At 46.2% G+C, this 20959-nt stretch overlaps 1 long non-coding RNA gene across 1 annotated transcript; it reads right to left on the reverse strand.

Annotated features, from left to right (window-relative positions):
• Window positions 1-3511: 3511 nt before the first annotated feature.
• LOC115538028 (uncharacterized) lies at window positions 3512-4696 on the reverse strand. Its single transcript, XR_003975004.1, has 4 exons — window positions 4606-4696; window positions 4420-4517; window positions 4197-4312; window positions 3512-3745 (listed from the first exon to the last, which is right to left on the reverse strand). It is a non-coding gene; the product is annotated as an uncharacterized LOC115538028 (long non-coding RNA).
• Window positions 4697-20959: the final 16263 nt, after the last annotated feature.

Raw genomic sequence — 20959 nt, forward strand, 5'->3', positions numbered from 1 at the left:
GTCAGTAAGGGTTTGTTTATTCTCACAAATCACATGGCTGTAACAAGGTCCATTGCTACACATCACCTTGATGGCTGCTACACTCCATCTAGGTGACTTTTATTGGGCACCTCGGCAATGATGCAGTGTGATCGTGGTGTAAGATTCCATTTTATTATAAAAGTTACGGTGAATGAACATCACAATGGTGCTCAACTGTGTGGGGAGATGACTGGTTTAACCGGTGCACACTGATTACTCAATGTGCAACAGGTGTGCAGCCTAACCAAGACCCTGAGTTCAGACTCTTCCAGTTAAGGCTGCTTAAGACAGTCATTGTCCACACACTCCCACATACCCCAAAAAATCCCCCCCCATCCAAAAATACTATACAAAACTCGACCAGGGTTACGCTACCCAACTCAATCAACTAACTCTTTTCAGGGTTACCATACCCAAAATAAAAAACCCCATTGTCCCAAAACCTCCCCAGGGTGACCGCCAACCCACCCTCCCCCTCCTTCATTGAGACGACGAGAGGCATGGGCTGCTGCCTTGACTGGTGGAGTTCTCGGTGGACGTTGTAGGGCTGTCTGGACGGGCAGGGTTAAGGTTCAACTGGGTGTTGGTGGTAGCTTCACCGACGGCCGGAAACAGCATGCGGGAGGACCACCTTCTCCCAGGGCAAAAGGGCCTTTCCCCAACTCCCTCATGGAGCATGGGGTCCTGGGCTGACGTACAGGCTGGCAGAAGTGTGGTATGGCCTGGGCTGCTCCAGGCTGATTTCAAGGGAGGCTAGCCACAGGCGTTTGCCTGTTGCTGTTGCTGTTGCTGCCTCCTCCATTGGACTGCACTGTTGGGGAAAAAGGCTGATGCTGGGTGGTGGCTGTCAGGAGATTGCTGGTTAAACCTGTGCACACTTATTACTCAATGTGCAACAGGTGTGCAGACTCACACCGACCCATTCTCGGCCAGGTGAGGCTGCTTAACCCAGCCATCAACCACACACAAAACCCCACATAAACATTGGCATTTAACTTTCTTTCGCTCCGTATTTGTGAGACCAATCATGTTGCTGGGAGCCTATATCTTTAAACTCCTAATTGTCGAACACAAACTTGGAAAGATTCAAATCAATACTGTACAGACGGTACACTGTAGAAATACACTTATTAGAATAGAACTTCATTATAAAGTCTCCCTGACGGGAAACAAGCCGAAAAACCCACTCTCACTTTTTGGTTTCCAGCTGAGGCTCTATGCAGTCCATCTATAATAAGAGCCGGCCCTCCCTATACGCAAATTAAGCGGCCGCATAGGGCCCCCGACCGCCAAGGGCCGTCAAGAGCGCTGTGTTTTATCTTTTCCTTTTATTTTATTTTTTTATTCACAAAGAAATTTACTTTACAAGAAATTAAACATTATAAACATACAGCTCATAATAGTATAAGAAAACAATGGAAGAATTAAGAATTTTGACTGTGTCTGTCCCATAGACTGTATAGAGGTCTGATCATGATAACCTTAAATGACCTGATTCTGACTGACCTGGGAACCCTAAACTTGTGGTTAATGTAATGCAAGTTGTTGCTGAGAGGGCAACAAGCAAGGAACATGATGTTTGATTCAGCGCAGGCGATTGTTTGACTGATCCCAAACTGGCAACCGTGATGACGACGATACGGTTCATGTCAAAGCTAAACGAAGCTCGCTACCTTTGTCCGACATTGCCTCTCTCCCGCTCTTTCCCCATGGGCCGGTTCTAGCCCTTTAAAAGAATTAGGCGGAATGAGTTTTGCGCCTCCCGTTCCCATGGCGAGTGGAGCGTTGCCCTGTTAATTGACTATACTAAACATCCCTGAAGACACATATTACATAGAATACAAACAGTTGTATCGGGCTTTTCTATGCACACAAATTGAAGCAGCATTAGAATTCGTCTAGACTTCCTTACGGCAAAAACAGCAACAGTAGTACTAGTTGGACTAAAGTTCAGAGAGAGGTGAACATGAAGGATCCAGGTGTCTTTTCTCCTGCAGGTGCTGGGCTATGCAAATATTGCCTGAGTGCATCTGGCCCATTAAAAAACCACTGGTCATTTTACATTTGTATTCGTGTAGGTTATCAGTGAAATTATGTTAGCTAGTAATACGTAGCAAGCTAGCAAAGTAGGTTAACAGACGCTAGCTAGCGATAGCTGAGTGGCAGCAATATATGGTGATGCACAATACTATTTAGTTTGAAACTATAATGGCTGAGGTCACTTACCTCTATACTGGGCTTTCTTTTCTTCTTCTTTTTTTGCGTTTTTGTCCCTGCACACCAGTGTTTGGACCTCTAAATTTTGAGAATCCATATACTGTAAGTCAAGCTTGACGAATATGCAGTGTGTAAGCTTTACTTTGACTGTTTCAGTGAGCATACTTAATAAGTAGGAAAATAATTGCGACTAATCGTGTTCAAAGTGGTACGGATAGAAACCGTAAGGGTTATGAATGCATACAGTAGCTTGTTCTCTGTGGCAAAACTACTCTATCAACCGCAAAGCAGGGCCCCAAAATTATCCTGCTTAGGGCACCCAGGTGGACTGGGCCGGCCCTGTCTATAATACAGTAGCTGCTGGGCTACGGTAGAATAAAATGCTAAGGAAAAAGGCTTCAATGCTTCCTTTCTTATTGAGTATATCGAGTATAGGGTACACTGGACCATCCTTTAGGAAAGGAAAGGAGCTAATGGCGTCCCACAATTCCTTGCAGCAGGACAATTATGTCATACAATCATATTAATGTCATAACTGGGATTCATATCGATAAATATGAATGGACAGGGGATCGAACTTGAGAAACCATTCACGATGTGACAACCATTTCCGTTCACCTTTGTGCCTATACTTTTATTTCAGATTCTTGGCAATGAAGTTATATATTCTTCTCTGGGTTATATAGCCTGCATGAAGCAACACAGAGTATGAAAATCATCTTAACATGTGCGTTTAGTAGACCATCTTCGGAAAGTTGTAGGTTCACCAGGACAGATCAACGTCAAAAAAGGTACATCTTATGTACTTTCCTAACCTCTTTTCTCGACCTCAATAAAAAAAGGTCATGCCACTCTGATACTTCCGGGTTATTTCACTCAGTAAATTGCCTTTCTAAGCAAAAAACAATGCATCTATCCGTTCGCACCCCAAGCACCTATGCATTCTCTGTCACATCTTTCCTTGACCTCATGCCATTTTCCATCAAGGTCAAGGAAAAGAAAGGAAAGGAAAGGAAATAGAATGTAATTTAATTCGACCACAGCCTAAAATAATCTGACTGCATTTACACTAGGCTGCCGTGGTGTAACCACAATGTTCAAAGATGGACTACTCAAACGCATCTTAGAAACTTTGCCCCATGTGTTCTTGCTGTGTTGTTGCATGCAGGCTGTATAATGTTTTACTTCACCTTACACAGTTTCTGTAAAGATCTTCTGAGTGGGAACAGGGAAAGATAGCAGCAGTCAGACTTTTACATTTGATAACAAGGCATACAAACAAAAAAATATGTACCTTTATTTTCTTTGAATAACGTGATACTTGTTACATGTTCAAAACATGATAATGAGCAACATAAGACACAAGAACACAGGGTCAAGATCTTGTCTTTGTCCACGCAGTTCCAATCTGAGGGAGCAGAGCACTGTAAGGCCTTCACCCCAGTTCAGTGTGGACCGAAGGCACATATTTTCACATAATCCCTGTGGCTTTAGGCTTTGAGGCAACCTAAAATAATGTGAAAGCACACCATTTAATTGTTTCACCAATATAGTTGCCTTATAGATTTTCACAGGAAACATTGCAGCTGCCAGACATATATAATTGTTTCACAAGACAGAATACATATTACATGCTATTTTTGGAGAAATTACATGCTTTGCAACGTTCCAAATGTAGACCTGCATATGCAATTTAATCAAAAGATAGAAAACAACATTTTGTTAAATAACTAAAAAGGTAGGCTGACAGAAGTTTAGATCTTTAAACAGCCTTATAACAATATTATTAACGATGATTATAATAATATTGTGTCAGTAAACGTACACATTATAAGAAAATGCAAAAATGTGTAAAGGATCTGTGATTCCTATGTCCCATGATACGTAGCATCTCAGCCAACATCTGACACCTCATTGAATTATGCAAAAGGTCTGTGGGATTTTCTCTTCTTGCTCACCCTTATAAGTTCTCAAGTGTAAAACAGGGCATCTTCCTCCAGTTGAGCTTCAACACAAACCATGTTCTCTGTAGCTGTACTGCTGCTGCTCCTGTCTACTGGCTCTGGTGAGGCGTCTTGAGAAATCATCCAACCCATAAGAAACATATTGATTCATGTTTAAGTAGCTCATTTATGACCAAAAGCTTATATTCTCTATAGGTGTGAACTGTGAACAGCTTACTCAGCCAGAGTCTCTGACTATCCGACCCGGTCAACCTCTGACCATCCGCTGTCAGGTCTCTTATTCTGTTGGTAGCTGGACAGCTTGGATAAGACAACCTGAAGGACACGCACTGGAATGGATTAGCATGATAAATACTGGGGGCAAACACCAGAAAGACTCTCTTAGTAGTAAATTCAGTCTCACCCTTGACGTGGCCAGTAAAACAATTACTTTGCAAGGGCAGAACATGCAGCCTGGAGACTCAGCTGTGTATTACTGTGCCAGAGAGTCACAGTTTTACAAACTGTTGTGAAGGATGAACAAAAACCCTTCACCCGTGAGGTGTGATTACTTGAATCCTCCAGAGGGGGAGCTCTGAACCAAACACATCATTCAAAATAGATTATTTAACTCATGAACATCAGCTGATAATAGAGGGAGAGATGAATGCCGAGCTCGCTGGAACATTTATTTACTTCTTTATTGATTGATCAGTTAGACCCACTGACTAACTTACCGACCAACTTGTTTGAAATATATAAACAGGGAAAAATTAATTGAGTTAACAACTCATGCAAATATTTCTTGTGAAGATGTTTACATGGTTCATTATCCTAATTTGTGTTAAATGATTATTATGAAACTTTTTTATAGATTTTTCAATTGTAGTTTTAATTGACAGAGTTGGCATTTTAAACTTCACAGCTGGACTGGAAACAAAGCATCAGCCAGACATGTATCAATTTAATTCAAGACAGAACACATATAGCACCTTATTATTAGACAGATAATACGCATTACAAGACTCAAAATTTAGACCTGAAAATAAAATGGCATAAAAGGAAAGAAACCTCAGGTTATTGAACAAAAAACGTTAGCCCTTCATATATCAGGATCCATACATGACTTACAGCCTATGCACAATAACACAGTTTACCTCCTAAATGGGCCTTTATACTCACATTACATTTTAAATTATATTAATTATATTTTTTTTAATCCATGCAAATATTAATAATGATATGTAAAATTACAAATCTTAATAACGCTTAAAAAAATGTAAAGATAAAAAAATATAGCAATATGGTTTAAATAACACACTATCAAATAGTGCAAAAGCGTGTAAATGATCTGTGATCCTGGCCCCCGGTCATGTAGCATCTCAACCAACATCTGACGCCTCATTGAATTATGCAAAAAGGACTGTGGGTCATTCTCCTCTCGCTGAGCCTTATAAGGTGTCAGGTGTACAACAGGACATCTTCCTCCAGTTCAGCTTCAACACAAACCATGTTCTCTAACTGTACTGCTGCTGCTCCTGGCTGCTGGCTCTGGTGAGGCTTTATGAGAAATCATCCAACCCATAAGAAAACATATTGATTCATAGTTGAAGTAGCTCATTTATGACCAAAAGCTTATATCCTCTACAGGTGTGAACAGTGAACAGATACTCAGCCAGGGTCTCTGACTCTCCGACCTGGTCAACCTCTGACCATCCGCTGTCAGGTCTCTTATTCTGTTAGTAGCTACTGGACATATTGGATCAGAAAACCTGAAGGACGTGCACTGGAATGGATTGGAGGGATTGGTACCGGGGGCCAAAAAGTGAAAGACTCCTTTAGTAGTCAATTCAGTCTTGCTGTGGACGGCTCCAGTAAAACAGTCACTTTGCAAGGGCAAAACATGCAGCCTGGAGACTCTGCTGTGTATTACTGTGCCAGAGAGTCACAGTGTTACAAACTGTTGTGAAGGATGAACAAAAACCCTTCACCGTGAGGTCTATGCGCGCCATGGCGGCGCGCATAGTCGCAGCGGCTCAGTGCTCCCAAAAACAATGCAGTGAAATCAGTCAAATGAAACCAAATCAATCGTCAAATATTGTCTACAACAGAGAGGATTTATTTCACTTCGGTAGAACATGCCAAATTCCGATAACGAGTGCCTTTCAACACTCGCATGGGATTCCTCCGGGAATAGCTAGAACACCGGCGTCTCCATGGATAGATACACCGAGCGGCATACCCCGAAGACGGAGGAGGGAACGTAAACAGAAGCGGGGTTGCAGGTCTGGCGACTTGGCTAGGCTAAAAAGGGCTCCAAACAGACCACCACTGCCCAGTCTTTACGTCGCAAATGTCAGGTCTCTAGGAAATAAGATGGACGAGCTTCATCTAGATATATCGACGCGGTCAACCATACGAGACAGCTCCATCATCGTTATCACGGAAAGCTGGCTACACTCGGGGATCTCAGATGCAGCAGTGGAGCTGGCAGGTCGCTCACTTCATCGCAGCGATAGAACAGAGGCTTCTGGTAAGAGCCGTGGAGGAGGACTATGTACATATGTAAATAAGGACTGGTGTACAAACTCCACTGTCATTGATCAGCATTGTTCACCTGATCTAGAGATGCTAGCAGTCAAATGCAGACCATTTTATTTACCACGCGAATTCTCCGTTACCGTGGTAACCGCTGTATACATCACACCAGATGCCAACGTTAATGCAGCACTTGGCTATCTACTAGCAGCTATAAACAAACAGCAGACCACTTATCCAGAGGGCGTTTTTATCGTGGCTGGTGACTTTAACCATGTCAACCTCAAGACGGTGCTGCCTTGCTTTGATCAACACGTAAAGTGCGCAACTCGAGGAAAAAATATTCTGGACTGTGTGTATTCAAATATTAGAAAGGGATACAGGGCCTCACCCCTCGCACACCTGGGCCAGTCTGATCACCTGTCACTATCCCTGATTCCCGCATATCGCCCCATCATTAAAAAACAAGAAGCTACCATTAAAACGTTTAGGAAGTGGCCTGAAGATGCATCTCTACAGCTCCAGGACTGCTTTGAAAGAACAAACTGGACCTTGTTTTTTAATCAGGATGTAAATGAGTATGCCTTCGCTGTCCTCTGTTACATCAGGACCTGCATTGAAAATATCACCACCATCACCCGCAGCAGGATTCCCCCTAACAGGAAACCCTGGATGACTGGGGAGGTACAGGCCCTTCTGAGGGAGCGCAACGCAGCTTTCAAATCAGGTGACAGAGCACAGTACAGCATAGCCAGGCACAACCTGAAAAAAGGCATCAAGCAGGCCAAAGCCATGTACAGGGAGAAGATTGAGGGCCACTTCACCAACAGAGACCCAACACAAGTGTGGCAAGGCATACAACAGATCACGAACTACAGGGGAAGCCGCAACCCACCGACAAACATCAATGCCTCCTTAGCAGAGGAGCTCAACCACTTCTATGCCCGCTTCGAGACACCTGGGCTAGATAATGGAGCTGCTCCCCCACCTGCTGGCACAGACCACACAGCCATGGTAACAGCAGAGGAGGTAAGACTCATCCTCAGGTCTGTGAACACAAGGAAGGCAGAGGGACCAGATGGCATTCCAGGAAGAGTGCTCAAAGAATGCGCATACCAGCTTGCAGATGTCTTTACGGACATTTTTAATATGTCTTTAGCCAAAGCGGTCGTACCAACCTGTTTTAAAACAGCCACTATTATACCTGTGCCCAAGCAAAGTAACATCAGCACCTTAAATGACTATAGACCTGTGGCGCTCACTCCCATCATCGCCAAGTGCTTTGAGAGGCTGGTGGCGAAGCGCGTTAAGGCTTTCCTCCCTCGCTCCCTGGACCAGCATCAGTATGCTTACAGGGAAAACAGGTCCACTGAGGACGCTATCGTCACAGCCCTCCATTCAACGCTGACACACCTGGACAAGAAGGAGACATATGTAAGACTACTCTTTATAGATTACAGCTCGGCTTTTAATACCATCGTCCCCAACCGGCTGATCACCAAACTTCTTGATCTGGGCCTCAGCTACAGCCTGTGTATGTGGATTAAGGATTTCCTAACAGATCGCCCGCAGACAGTGAGACTGGGTCCCCACCAATCCTCGAGCCTGTCCCTCAGCACTGGAGCTCCACAAGGCTGTGTATTGAGTCCCCTGCTGTACTCCGTATACACATATGACTGCACCAACACCCATCCTTCAAATACTGTGATCAAATTTGCAGATGACACCACTGTGGTAGGACAAATCACCCATGTAAATGAAAGTGCCTACAGAGACGAAGTTGACAGACTGACAGAATGGTGTCAAAAAAACAACCTGACCCTGAATGTCAGAAAGACAAAAGAAATCATAGTCGACTTCAGGCGGCAAAAGGCGAACCCTCAACCCCTCATCATCAATGGTGAGGAAGTAGAGAGGACCTCCTGCTTTAAGTTCCTGGGGGTTATGCTCTCAGAGGACCTGAAATGGGTGATGAACACAACTGCCACAGTAAGGAAAGCACAACAGCGGCTCTACTTCTTGAGAATATTGAGGAAAAACAACCTGTCTCCCGAGCTGCTTAAGACTTTTTACCACTGCTGCATTGAAAGTGTGATCACTTACTGTATTACTGCATGGTACGTCAACTGCACAGAAAAGGACAGGAAATCCCTCAGTCGGGTCATAAGGTCTGCTGAGAGAATAGTTGGACTTCCACTGCCTCCCCTGGATGACATCTTTAGGACGCGCTGCCTCCGCCGAGCATGTGGCATTTTAAAGGATGAGACTCACCCCGCAAACCATCTCTTCACCCTGCTACCCTCTGGCAGGCGCTACCGGGCCACTACAGCCCGCACCTCCAGACTGCAGAACAGTTTCATCCCCAGGGCCATCACAGAACTTAATAATCACACTACACTCCTACCCTCCACCCAGCACAACTGCACTTTTGTTAGTGGTTGCACAAACAAATTTCGTTGTGTATCCAATGCACAATGACAAATAAAGTCTATTCTATTCTATTCTATTCTTCTTACATGAATCCTCTAGAGGGGGAGCTCTAAACCAAACACATCTTTCAAAATAGATTATTTAACTCAGGAAAATCAGCTGATAAATAGAGGGAGAGATAAATGCCAAGCCCTCTGGCATATTTTATTTACTTTATTATTCATTGATCAGTTAGGCCTACTGACTACCTTACCGACCAACTTGTTTGAAATAGAAAACACGGATATATTTAGTTAACAACTCATGCAGCTATTTCTTGTGAAGATGTTTACCTAATTCATTATTCTAAATTGTGTTAAATGATCATTATGAAACATGTGTTATTTTCGTTTTTCAGCGTCATTTTAATTAACAGAATTGGCTTATTAATCTTCATAGCTGGACCTGGAAACAAAGCATCAGCCAGACATAGGCCTATATCATTTTATCACAAGACAGAACACATATAACACCTTATAATTAGACAGATAACATTTCTAAAAAGACTCAGAATATAGACCTGAAAATAAAATGTTATAAAAGGACAGAAAGCCTCACGTTATTAAAAAACAAAAAAGTTAGGCCTACAAGTATCATGATCGATACTAGACTTACTGCATACGCACAAAAACACAAAATGTTGCAGCCTTTAATCTCAAATTATATTTGAAATTATATTAATGTTTTTTTAAATGCAAGCAAGTATTAAAACAAATATATATGATTATAAATCTTAATAACCCTTTAAAATAAGAAAATATTGAGTAAAACAAAAATACATAACGGTAATATGTCAATCAAATAATGCAAAAACGTGTAAATCATCTGGGACTCCTGCCCCCCGGGTCGCGTAGCATCTCAACAAACATTTGCCTTTTCATTGAATTATGCAAATAAGACTGTGGGTTTTTCTCCTCTCGCTGAGCCTTATAAGTTGTCAAGTGTAGAACAGGACATCTTCCTCCAGTTCAGCTTCAACACAAACCATGTTCTCTGTAGCTGTACTGCTGCTGGTCCTGGCTGCTGGCTCTGGTGAGGCGTCATGAAAAAATATCCAACCCATAAGAAAACATATTTATTCATAGTTTAAGTAGCTCATTTATGACCAAAAGCTTGTATTCTCTACAGGTGTGAACTGTGAACAGCTTACTCAGCCAGGGTCTCTGACTATCCAACCTGGTCAACCTCTGACCATCCGCTGTCAGGTCTCCTATACACTTAACTACTGGACACATTGGATCAGACAACCTGAAGGAAACTCACTGGAATGGATTGGATTCATTTATACCGGGGACAAAAAAGTGAAAGACTCCCTTAGTAGTAAATTCAGTCTTTCCCTTGACGAGGCCAGTAAAACAGTCACTTTGCAAGGGCAAAACATGCAGCCTGGAGACTCAGCTGTGTATTACTGTGCCAGGGAGTCACAGTGTTACAAACTGTTGAGAAGGATGAACAAAAACCCTTCACCGTGAGGTGTTATTACTTGAATCCTCTAGAGGGGGAGCTCTAAACCAAACACATCTTTCAAAATAAATTATTTAACTCATGAAAATCAGCAGAGAAATAGCGGGGGGGATAAATGCCAAGCCCTCTGGAACATTTTATTTACTTTATTATTCATTGAACAGTTAGGCCTACTGACTAACTTACCGATCAAATTGTCTGAAATATAAAACAGGGATATATTTTGTTAACAACTCAATCAGCAATTTCTTGTGAAGATGTTTACCTGGTTCATTATCCTAATTTGTGTAAAATTAGTATTGTGAAAATGCTTGATTTTTGTTTTTAATTGTAGTTTTAATTAACAGAGTTGGCATATTAATCTTCACAGCTGGACCTGGAAACAAAACATCAGCCAGACATATGTAATTTAATTAAAGACAGAACATATAACACCTTATTATAGACAGATAACATGCATTACAATACTCCAAATTTAGTCCTGAGAATAAAATGATATTAAAGGACAGAAAACCTCAAGTTATTGAAAACCAAAAAAAATGCGCCTAAAATGATCGTGATCCATACAAGACTTGCAGGATACGCACAATAACATAATGTTTAGATCTTAAAACAGAACTTTTGGAAGGGGGAAGGAGGGATGTGAACAGGGGGGTTAGTCACTGTCTCTGGGGAATTATGTGAAGGGGAAATGGGACTTCGATAGGGCTCGTGTGCCCCTGTGTAGCCGCGTGCAGCGCTTGCGCCGTCGCCCCTCCGGGCGGGCGCCTGGGACTCCACGCTTGGGGAGGCGAGGGAGTCCCTGTCTCTGTGGAGCGCAACCTTCTTTCTCTTTCCTGACAGCTGGACCCGGTACACTACTTCACCCAGCCGCTCCACCACGTGACAAGGCCACTCCCAATGACAGTCCAACTTGGGGCACCGTCCCTTCTTCCCACACCAGCTCTCCAGCTTGGAAGTGTTTTCCCGTCAACCTTATGTCATAGTTCCTTTTTTGTTTCATGCCCGCTTTCTCCAGCTGGTCTCGGGCAAAGATATGGGCGGACTCCATCCGATCCTGGAGTCTCCTGGCGTACTCTCTCTCCGGGGGAACAGCAGGGGTGACAGGGAGCTTGCCAAAGGCCACCTCCACTGGCGTCCGTAGCTCCCGCCCCAACATGAGGAGGGCAGGCGTGCATGAGGTGGACTCCTGAACAGCGGACCTGTAGGCCATGAGGTCGAAGGGCAGCTGCGTGTCCCAGTCCCGTTGATGTTCCGCAGTGAGGATTGCAAGCTGCTTTACCAGGGTCCTATTGAACACTCGACGAGGCCTTCGCTTTGGGGCTGCAGGAGTGTGGTCCGGGTCTTATGCATCCCCGTGCGCTCACAGATGGCGGCAAAGACCCGCGACTCAAAGTTCCTCCCTTGGTCACTTTGAATGGTTTCTGCCACCCCGAACCTGCTGAACGTGCCCTCTACCAGAGCATCAACTACCGTCTCTGCTTCCTGATCTGGTATTGCGTACGCCTCAGGCCATTTTGCAAAATAGTTCATGGCGACCAACACGTACCGGTTGCCTGCGTCCGAGCGGGGGAATGGGCCCATGACGTCCACAGCTCCTCTTTCCATGGGAGCCCCCACCGCCTGTTGTAGTTGGCGCGGGACTGATCTGGGGGGCCCTTGTAGACCGCACAGAGGTCGCAAAGGCGGCAACAATGCTCAACGTCCCTTCTGACCCGCCCCCAGTAAAACCCCTAACGAAGCCGGTGGAGTGTTTTTGCTACTCCGAAGTGCCCCGCTCCTGCGGTCCCATGGGATGCTCTCAGCACAGCGTCTCTCAGTTAACTGGGGACCATCACCTGCCACCTTTCTTCCGCCGTAGCAGGTTCCTTCCAGGCTCTCTGCAGCACTCCATCCCTCACTCTCAGCGCCTCAAACATAGTCCACATGCCTTTCGTTGCAGTGGAGCTCCCAGTCACCTCCTCCCAGGGTGGTCTCTGTCCTGCCTCAACCCACTGTCACACCGGTTGTATGTCCATGTCCTGCTCCTGTTGTGTCTGCTACTCGGCCGCGTCAACCGTCTGCGTTCCGCGGCAGACTGATCCGGCCCCCTCGTGCATGGGGCATGTCTCCTCGATACGGAGCTCTCTCTCACGCTTCTCTCCGCTCACAGTACTGGCACCCTCCCAGTGTGCAGGGGCGGCGGGACAAGGCATCGGTGTTGGCGAGGGCCGGCTCCGGCCCGGTGTACCAGCGTGAAGACATAGGACTGCCGCGTTTCAATCCAGTGTGCAACTTGGCCCTCTGGTTCTCTGAAGGACATCAGCCACGGCAGTGCCGAATGATCTGTCCTGACAGTGAAGGGCCGGCCACACAGGTAGTACTTGAAGTGCTTTATCGCCGCCACCATGGCGAGGATCTCTCAGCGCGTGACGCACTCTCTCCCTCTCTGGCCCCGCCTGAGCCAGCACTACACCCATGCCCACGTCGCTGGGGGGTGAGGACGGGGGCCTCTGTCAGTGCCTTCTGGAGGGAGTTGAAGGCTTGTTGGCACTGTGGCGTCCAGGTGAAGTCCCTGTCCATCTGCAGCAGATGGTGCAGGGGGGCAGCTGTGCAGGAGAAAGCTCGGACAAACTTCCTGTAATATGAGGCCTGGCCGAGGAAGCTCTTCAGCTTTCATTGGTCAGTTGGTGTCGGCCAGTCCCTCACTGCATGCACTTTCTCCTCCAGTGTGATGATGCCTTCTCCACCCAGTCTGTGACCCAAAAACTCCAACTCCTTCCTCATGAAGCGGCACTTATTCGGGTGTAATTTCAGGCCCGCCACCGCCACTCTCTGCCGCACCAGCCTCAGCGATTCCAGGTCTGTTTGGAAGGAGCTCCCATGGGCCAGGATGTCATCCAAATACACCAGACATCTCTGACGGGGGATGCCAGCCAGCACCCTGTCCATGAGTCTTTTGAAGGTGGCTGGGGCGTTGCACAGGCCGAAACTGAGGACCCGGAACTGCCATAACCCCCTGTCCGTACAGAAGGCAGTCTTTGGTCTTGCTTCAGGGCTGAGGGGCACCTACCAGTATCCGCTTCGCAGGTCGAGTGAAGAGAACCAGGAAGAGCCAGACACCAAGTCCAGTGACTCATCGATCCTGGGTAATGGATACGAGTCCTTCCTTGTCACACTGTACAGCGGTCTGTAGTCCACTCTGATCTCATCTTGGTGCTCCTCTTTTTCGAGGCCATGGGGACGCGCTGGGGACGCGTTTTGAACGGCCGTGCATCCCCAGTGTCTATTTCGTGTTGGACCAGGTGTGTCAGGCCCACTTCATTGTCTGTATGTGCTAAAATGTCCATAAAGTCAGATAACACCTTCCACAGCTCCCCCTGCTGCCATTGCTCCAATTGGTCAAAGTTCTGTCTCCATATCCCTCTCACCGCCGACAACCTGTCCGTTTCCCCCACCGTAGTTGACTGGGCTGGGGAAGATGAATCGGCATGTGCAGAGGGGGGTTGACCGTTGCTGGGGGCATGGGGCACTAGTGGCAGGAAGCTGCCAACAGGGGGGGTATTTCTCTCTACTGGGGTTTTTGTGTCATGGCAGTGTGTTTCCATGGCTGTCCTGACCAGGGGTGTGGCTTTGGGGACTGGCTGGGTAGTATCAGTTTAACTGTGGGGCCCCCGGGAAAGGTCAATGTGTTCTTCCCCAGGTCCAGCAGACAGCAAGCAGTCCAGCCCCAGTATGCAGGGGTCCTTCACCTGCGCCACCCATACTGTAAAATCCACGGACAGACCTCCCACATTCAACGTCACCCTCCCTTTACCAAGTATAGGGGCCAACTCACCAGTCACTGTCCTCAGCTGCACTGTAGTGTGCTACAACTGTGTCCCCGCCGGAACTACATCTGGCCTCATTAGTGTTGCTGTGGAGCCTGTGTCCACAAGGGCTGTACATGGAGCCCCGTGTATGGTGACGGGAATGTGGCAGAAATTCTGAGAATGAGTCCAACCCACCACCAAGGTGGATTCTGTGTTCTCGTCTGCTGTTGGGCCCCTCCATCCTTTGCGGAAACAGCACAAAACCGCACAGTTCCATCTATACGGGACCCGGGCAGTTTCCCTGGTCTTTGGAATGCTTGGAGCACTGTCTGAGGAGATGGCCAGGCTGTCCGCATCCCCAGCAGACCAGGGGGCGTTGGCGAGGCCGTGTGGCACTTTGCGGCGAATGCATGGAGACAGCCCGTATTAGTTCGGTCATTTCAGCCACCCATGCAGGCTTTACTTCGGCAGTGCATGTAGCGGTTCTCACTGTAGGACCACTCTCCTCAGGGCTGCCTTCCATGGTCCCACCCCCCACAATCTCCCACTGTAGAGTCAGTTCCAGAGCCTCTTGCATGGAGCGGGGATTGGTGAGCTGGGTCTGAATGTGCAGCTCCCAGGGGGTTATGGCTTGGACGAACTGGTCCCTGGCGAACTCTGTCTGTATCGCCGGGGGCATGTGGGCATAAGCCCTCCTGGCTAGAGCGAACACACGGAGTGGCTCCCCAGGCCGCTTGCGTCTGATGGAAAGTTCAGAGTGTAGGAGACCGGGCTGTTCGCAATGTCCAAAACGTATCTGCAGAGCCCTAACAACAGCCTCATAATTATTTTGTTCTTCTGGGCAGTAACAGAGCTGTAACAGGCATGCCAGTGCGTCGTCCGTAAGGCATACTGTAGCGCTTTATCATCCTCCGACCAGCCTGCAGCTTGTGACAACAGTTGGAATTGGGTATGAAACACCTGCCAGTCTGCCTTACAGGAGTACTTTGGTGTTTTACACAGGGCCCGGGAAGTATAGGCACCGCCCCTTTGCCACACAGGCTGTGCATTCTCTCCGCTGCTTTGCTTTGGAGGAGCCGACGTGCCTGCAACAAAGCCTCCGTCATATCCTCTGCTCTGTCGGGGGTTCTTGGCGCACATACCCACGTCGTAAGCCATGCGCCTCCCTGTCTCCCTCAAGCGGGCCTTGGTCTCCGCAGCGCGCTCAAACTCCGCCGCCAGACCCTCCGCAAGGGTATAACCGTAGCTCCCCTCCTCCTCCTTAACTTTCGGCCGCGCTCCGCTCCCGTGCGCCATGTCCGTTGGCAGTACAAACAGCGGCACCCCTTGGTAGATCCGCCAGACGGCTAGGATAATGGCAAGCACCGGAGAAGAATCAGTCCGTTGCTTTTACTACAAAAAAATATTCCCTCAAATATTATTACTTTCAAAACGTTGGCCAAAATGGCCAATAATATCATTTTTTATTTGGGATGCTTCTAGGACATTTTGGGTGGATTTTGAACGGTATGTGGGGGGCACGTTTTTTGCAGGACCTGGCAACCCTGCGCTGTTGCCCGAGATCTGGATCCACCCCGGCGTGGTGCCGTCTCCTTTTGACCTTTTGACCCCAGACTTCTGGGGGAATAGCTGAATCAATTCATTAGTCAATCAGAAGCATGTAAATATCTTCCCGGTGGCGTAAGAGGACGAACAAGGTGTCCTTCAACATCTTCCAGGAGATTGAAACGGTGCCACACATGAGCATATTCGAACATGTTTAATGGTAGTAATTAGCTGTCGAAATTGGAGGCCTTAATCAATACTGAGCAGCTATTGATTTGCTTCCCGATAAAGATTTGTCACAAATGACCTGTTATTTAGCATCTACACGTTGAGCTGAGTCCAATGACACCAAGAACGACACTCTAGCTAATGGTAACATGTGTTTTACATGGTACACCTAGGTCTAGGACATGATCTCGGTGTAGCAAGTCTCCATCGGGAAGCAAATCTATAGCTGGTCATTATTGATAAAGGCCTCCAAAATCGACAGCTAATTACTACACCGAAACATATTCAAATATGATCATGTGTGGCACTGTTGCAATCGTCTCGAAACGTAGATGTCAAAGGACACCTTGTTTGCTCTGTTGCACCACCGGGAAGATATTTTCATATTTCTAATGGATTGATTCATATTTTAAGGTTCTCGGAGTGAGACTTTAAGTGGCTGCAGCAGAAGTGTTGAGACGAAAGATGATATCAAGAGATTTATAGAATATTCCCATTCACATTATGATTCTTCGTCGTAACATCCGACCAAACATCCTTTACATTCACAGAGCGAAGATTATGAAAGTCCAGGCTCAGCAAGTGCTCCATCTCGTTGCACCTGCACCCAGCAGCTCGCTTGCAAGATTTTGGCCTGAAGTTCTTCCCAGACCAACACCCTAGCCATCCAACATGCATATCTGAGAATCAGGCCTCTCTTTAATAATGACAAAAAGTTATGAGAGAAACACACATTAACTTTTTGTTATCTCATAAGCTGCGTGGTGCCGGCTCCTTTTGACCTTTTGACCCCCGACTTCAAAAACGTGGCCACAGGCCAGCTGTGTCTACACACCTTTAGCCACAAATGTACACCTCCATCCCACAAAAAATGGGGACTAGAAACTAACCCCTGTCTTATGTAGTCGGACCCCGAGGGCAGGAAGGGGGGGCCTGCCCTCGGGGTCTGACCGGGCCAAGTCTCGGGCAGGAAGGGCCCCCCCTTCCTGCCCTCGGGGTCCGACCGGGCCAAGTTTCGGTGCGGAGGTCCCAGTTAGGCCCTAGAATAAGGTATTAAAATTTCAGGGCGGTAGGACCTTCCTATCTCAAAAACTGTTTTTCCACCACATTCTGAACCATTAGGTCTTGCAGGCTACACTTCTGAGGGGCTTTGTCCAAATGACACTCCATTTGAGAAAACTTTTTTTCTCTAAGGGCTAGAACTCCAAATCTCGGATATGTCGTACACGGGGCCCCGGGAAATGTGTGTAAACATTTTAGCATCCCTAGCTATCTCGAAAAGGTCGGCAAAGGGGCGTGACCTCCAACAGTACAGTAAATGTACATAAGACAGAGGTTAGTTTCTAGTCCCCATTTTTTGTGGGATGGAGGTGTACATTTGTGGCTAAAAGTGTGTTGACACAGCTGGCCTGTGGCCACGTTTTTGAAGTCGGGGGTCAAAAGGTCAAAAGGAGCCGGCACCACGCCGCTTATGAGATAACAAAAAGTTAATGTGTGTTTCTCTCATAACTTTTTGTCATTATTAAAGAGAGGCCTGATTCTCAGATATGCATGTTGGATGGCTAGGGTGTAGGTCTGGGAAGAACTTCAGGCCAAAATCTTGCAAGCGAGCCGCTGGGTGCAGGTGCAACGAGATGGAGCACTTGCTGAGCCTGGACTTTCATAATCTTCGCTCTGTGAATGTAAAGGATGTTTGGTCGGATGTTACGACGAAGAATCATAATGTGAATGGGAATATTCTATAAATCTCTTGATATCATCTTTCGTCTCAACACTTCTGCTGCAGCCACTTAAAGTCTCACTCCGAGAACCTTAAAATATGAATCAATCCATTAGAAGTATGAAAATATCTTCCCGGTGGTGCAACAGAGCAAACAAGGTGTCCTTTGACATCTACGTTTCGAGACGATTGCAACAGTGCCACACATGATCATATTTGAATATGTCTCGGGTTAGTAATTAGCTGTCGATTTTGGAGGCCTTTATCAATAATGACCAGCTATAGATTTGCTTCCCGATGGAGATTTTTGACAAATTACATGTTAATTAGCATCTACACGTTAAGCTGAGTCCAATGAGATCAAGCTCGGCCTCTTGCTACACCGAGATCATGTCCTAGACCTAGGTGTACCATGTAAAACACATGTTACCATTAGCTAGAGTGTCGTTCTTGGTGTCATTGGACTCAGCTCAACGTGTAGATGCTAAATAACATGTCATTTGTGACAAATCTTTATCGGGAAGCAAATCAATAGCTGCTCAGTATTGATTAAGGCCTCCAATTTCGACAGCTAATTACTACCATTAAACATGTTCGAATATGCTCATGTGTGGCACCATTGCAATCTCCTGGAAGCGTAGATGTTGAAGGACAGCGTTCGTCCTCTTACGCCACCGGGAAGATATTTACATGCTTCTGATTGACTAATGAATTGATTCAGCTATTCCCCCAGAAGTCTGGGGTCAAAAGGTCAAAAGGAGACGGCACCACGCCGGGGTGGATCCAGATCTCGGGCAACAGCGCAGGGTTGCCAGGTCCTGCAAAAAACGTGCCCCCCACATACCGTTCAAAATCCACCCAAAATGTCCTAGAAGCATTCCAAATAAAAAATGATATTATTGGCCAATTTGGCCAACGTTTTGAAAGTAATAATATTTGAGGGAATATTTTTTTGTTGTTGTTTTAGCAGCGAAATGCACCGTGTGCGTGTGTGCGTGTGTGTGTGTGTGTGTGTCTGTGCGTGCGTGTGTGTGCTTGTGTGTGTGTGTCTGTGCGTGTGCGTGCGTGTGTGTGTCTGTATAACACGCTATTTTATGTTGAAATGCGACGTAATCCAGTGTTCACGAAAAGTACACTGTCAACGTATGCTTTTGGCGACTGGGTTGGCTCTCAGATATACGTGTTTCTAACAAGATGATATCATTAAAAGTTACATAAAGTAACAGTTTAATAACACAAACGCAGGAAGCACGTGAGCTGCTAGTTTAGCGAAAGCAACCTGACGTCGTTGAAACATGCGAGCGAGCCGATCAAATCCTAATAACTATAAAACTAAAGATCAGACACAAAAACTGACTGAAGATTATGCAAGTAAAAAGTATATTTCTCGCTAGAAATGTTATTAGAAACACGTTTAACGGTGAATCGGTCCTAAAATATTGCATTTCCCATTCAGATAATAAAGATTAATAAAGATCATACACATTCACTGAGTGAAGATTATGTAAGGAAAATGTACATTTCTCGCTAGAAAAGTCCTTAGAAACGCGTTTAATGATGTATCTGTCCTAAAATATTGCATTTCCCATTCAGATAATAAAGATTAATAAAGATCATACACATTCACTGACTGAAGATTATGTAAGGAAAATGTACATTTCTCGCTAGAAATGTCATTAGAAACGCGTTTCATGGTGTATCTGTCCTAAAATATTGCATTTCCCATTCAGATAATAAAGATTAATATAAGCTACGCCGTGTTCCGGAGTCGCGGGGGATTCTGGGAATTGGGGTTCTCAGTTGACCCCCCTACAAACGTGTCCCCCCCCCCCCTCAACAAACGTGTCCCCCCCCCCCCCCCCCCCCCTTCAACTAACGTGTCCCCCCCCCCCCCCCCCCCCCCTTCATGGGTCTGATTCGCCAATTTCCCATGCTTATATCCCCGAAGATTCTCGGGCATCTTCGACAATTTGGCTATAGATTGTCTCATTACACGCTAAATAATATAATTATAGCCTTGTAGTGACCGTAACATAATTCACCTACACTATTTCGTTATGTGTTGTTCTTTCAATTGTGTTGTTGTTTACTGCATGTCATTTACGTTCTTGGTGGTTCAGGGATCGCGGTCCCTAAGGAGTACGTGCGTCTCATGACGTCACAGACCATGCTGGATTTGTTTACCTTCAGCACGCTTTGTTTTCCAGTTTTCTTTTTTACAAAATAAACGAGCCACACGGCTGTGTGCTCAACGTGCGAAGTTGTGTTCTTAACTTATTGCAATTTCCACAGCCTAATTATATATATAGGTTTTGGCATAAACATAACTAGGGTGCACTGTACTATCTGCGCACACCCTTTCTGAAGCCTCTCTCTCGCTCTCTCTCTCTCTCTCTCTCTGTCCCTCCCGCTCTCTCTTTCTCTCTCTCTCGTACCGTTATGTGGAGCACGTTAATTGTCTTAGAACACTCCCATTCAGAATGCATTGGTTTACATTTCGTTTTGTGTAACACGCAAAAAGTCGGACTATCGTGCTCGGGAACACGCTTCAATAGATTAACGTCCGTGCGCAGGAGCACGCAATTGCGTGATACCGGTTGCCTTAAGGCACGCAATCAGGCGCGTCGTTAGACCTGGGCATTCGGGGCTATAGCCCCGGATCTTTTGGGATCAGCCCCGGATCTCAGCCGTAAAAAATAAATAAAAAAATTGTATATATATACATATATATAGCTGCTTTCATACACGTAAGTACTGGCTGCTCTTCTGAATATATGCTGCATCGTTGCAGCAACATTGAAGACGATCGCGTTGACTTCTGCGGTCCGTTCTGCCTCCATGCTGTCTGCGTCAAACCAAAACAAACCTGAGTGACAGCGGCCGCACTTATCCCGCCTCCTGCAAATGTACGTAATATCCCTCCCCTTGCAATGCCGGCGCTGGCACTGGCTGCGGGAGCAAGATGTTATTCAAACAAAAATGCATCGTTTTATTCTTTCATTACACAATTTCTTTCATTCTTA

Source organism: Gadus morhua, chromosome 2, assembly GCF_902167405.1.
Source record: "Gadus morhua chromosome 2, gadMor3.0, whole genome shotgun sequence".
Lineage (NCBI taxonomy): Eukaryota > Metazoa > Chordata > Actinopteri > Gadiformes > Gadidae > Gadus > Gadus morhua.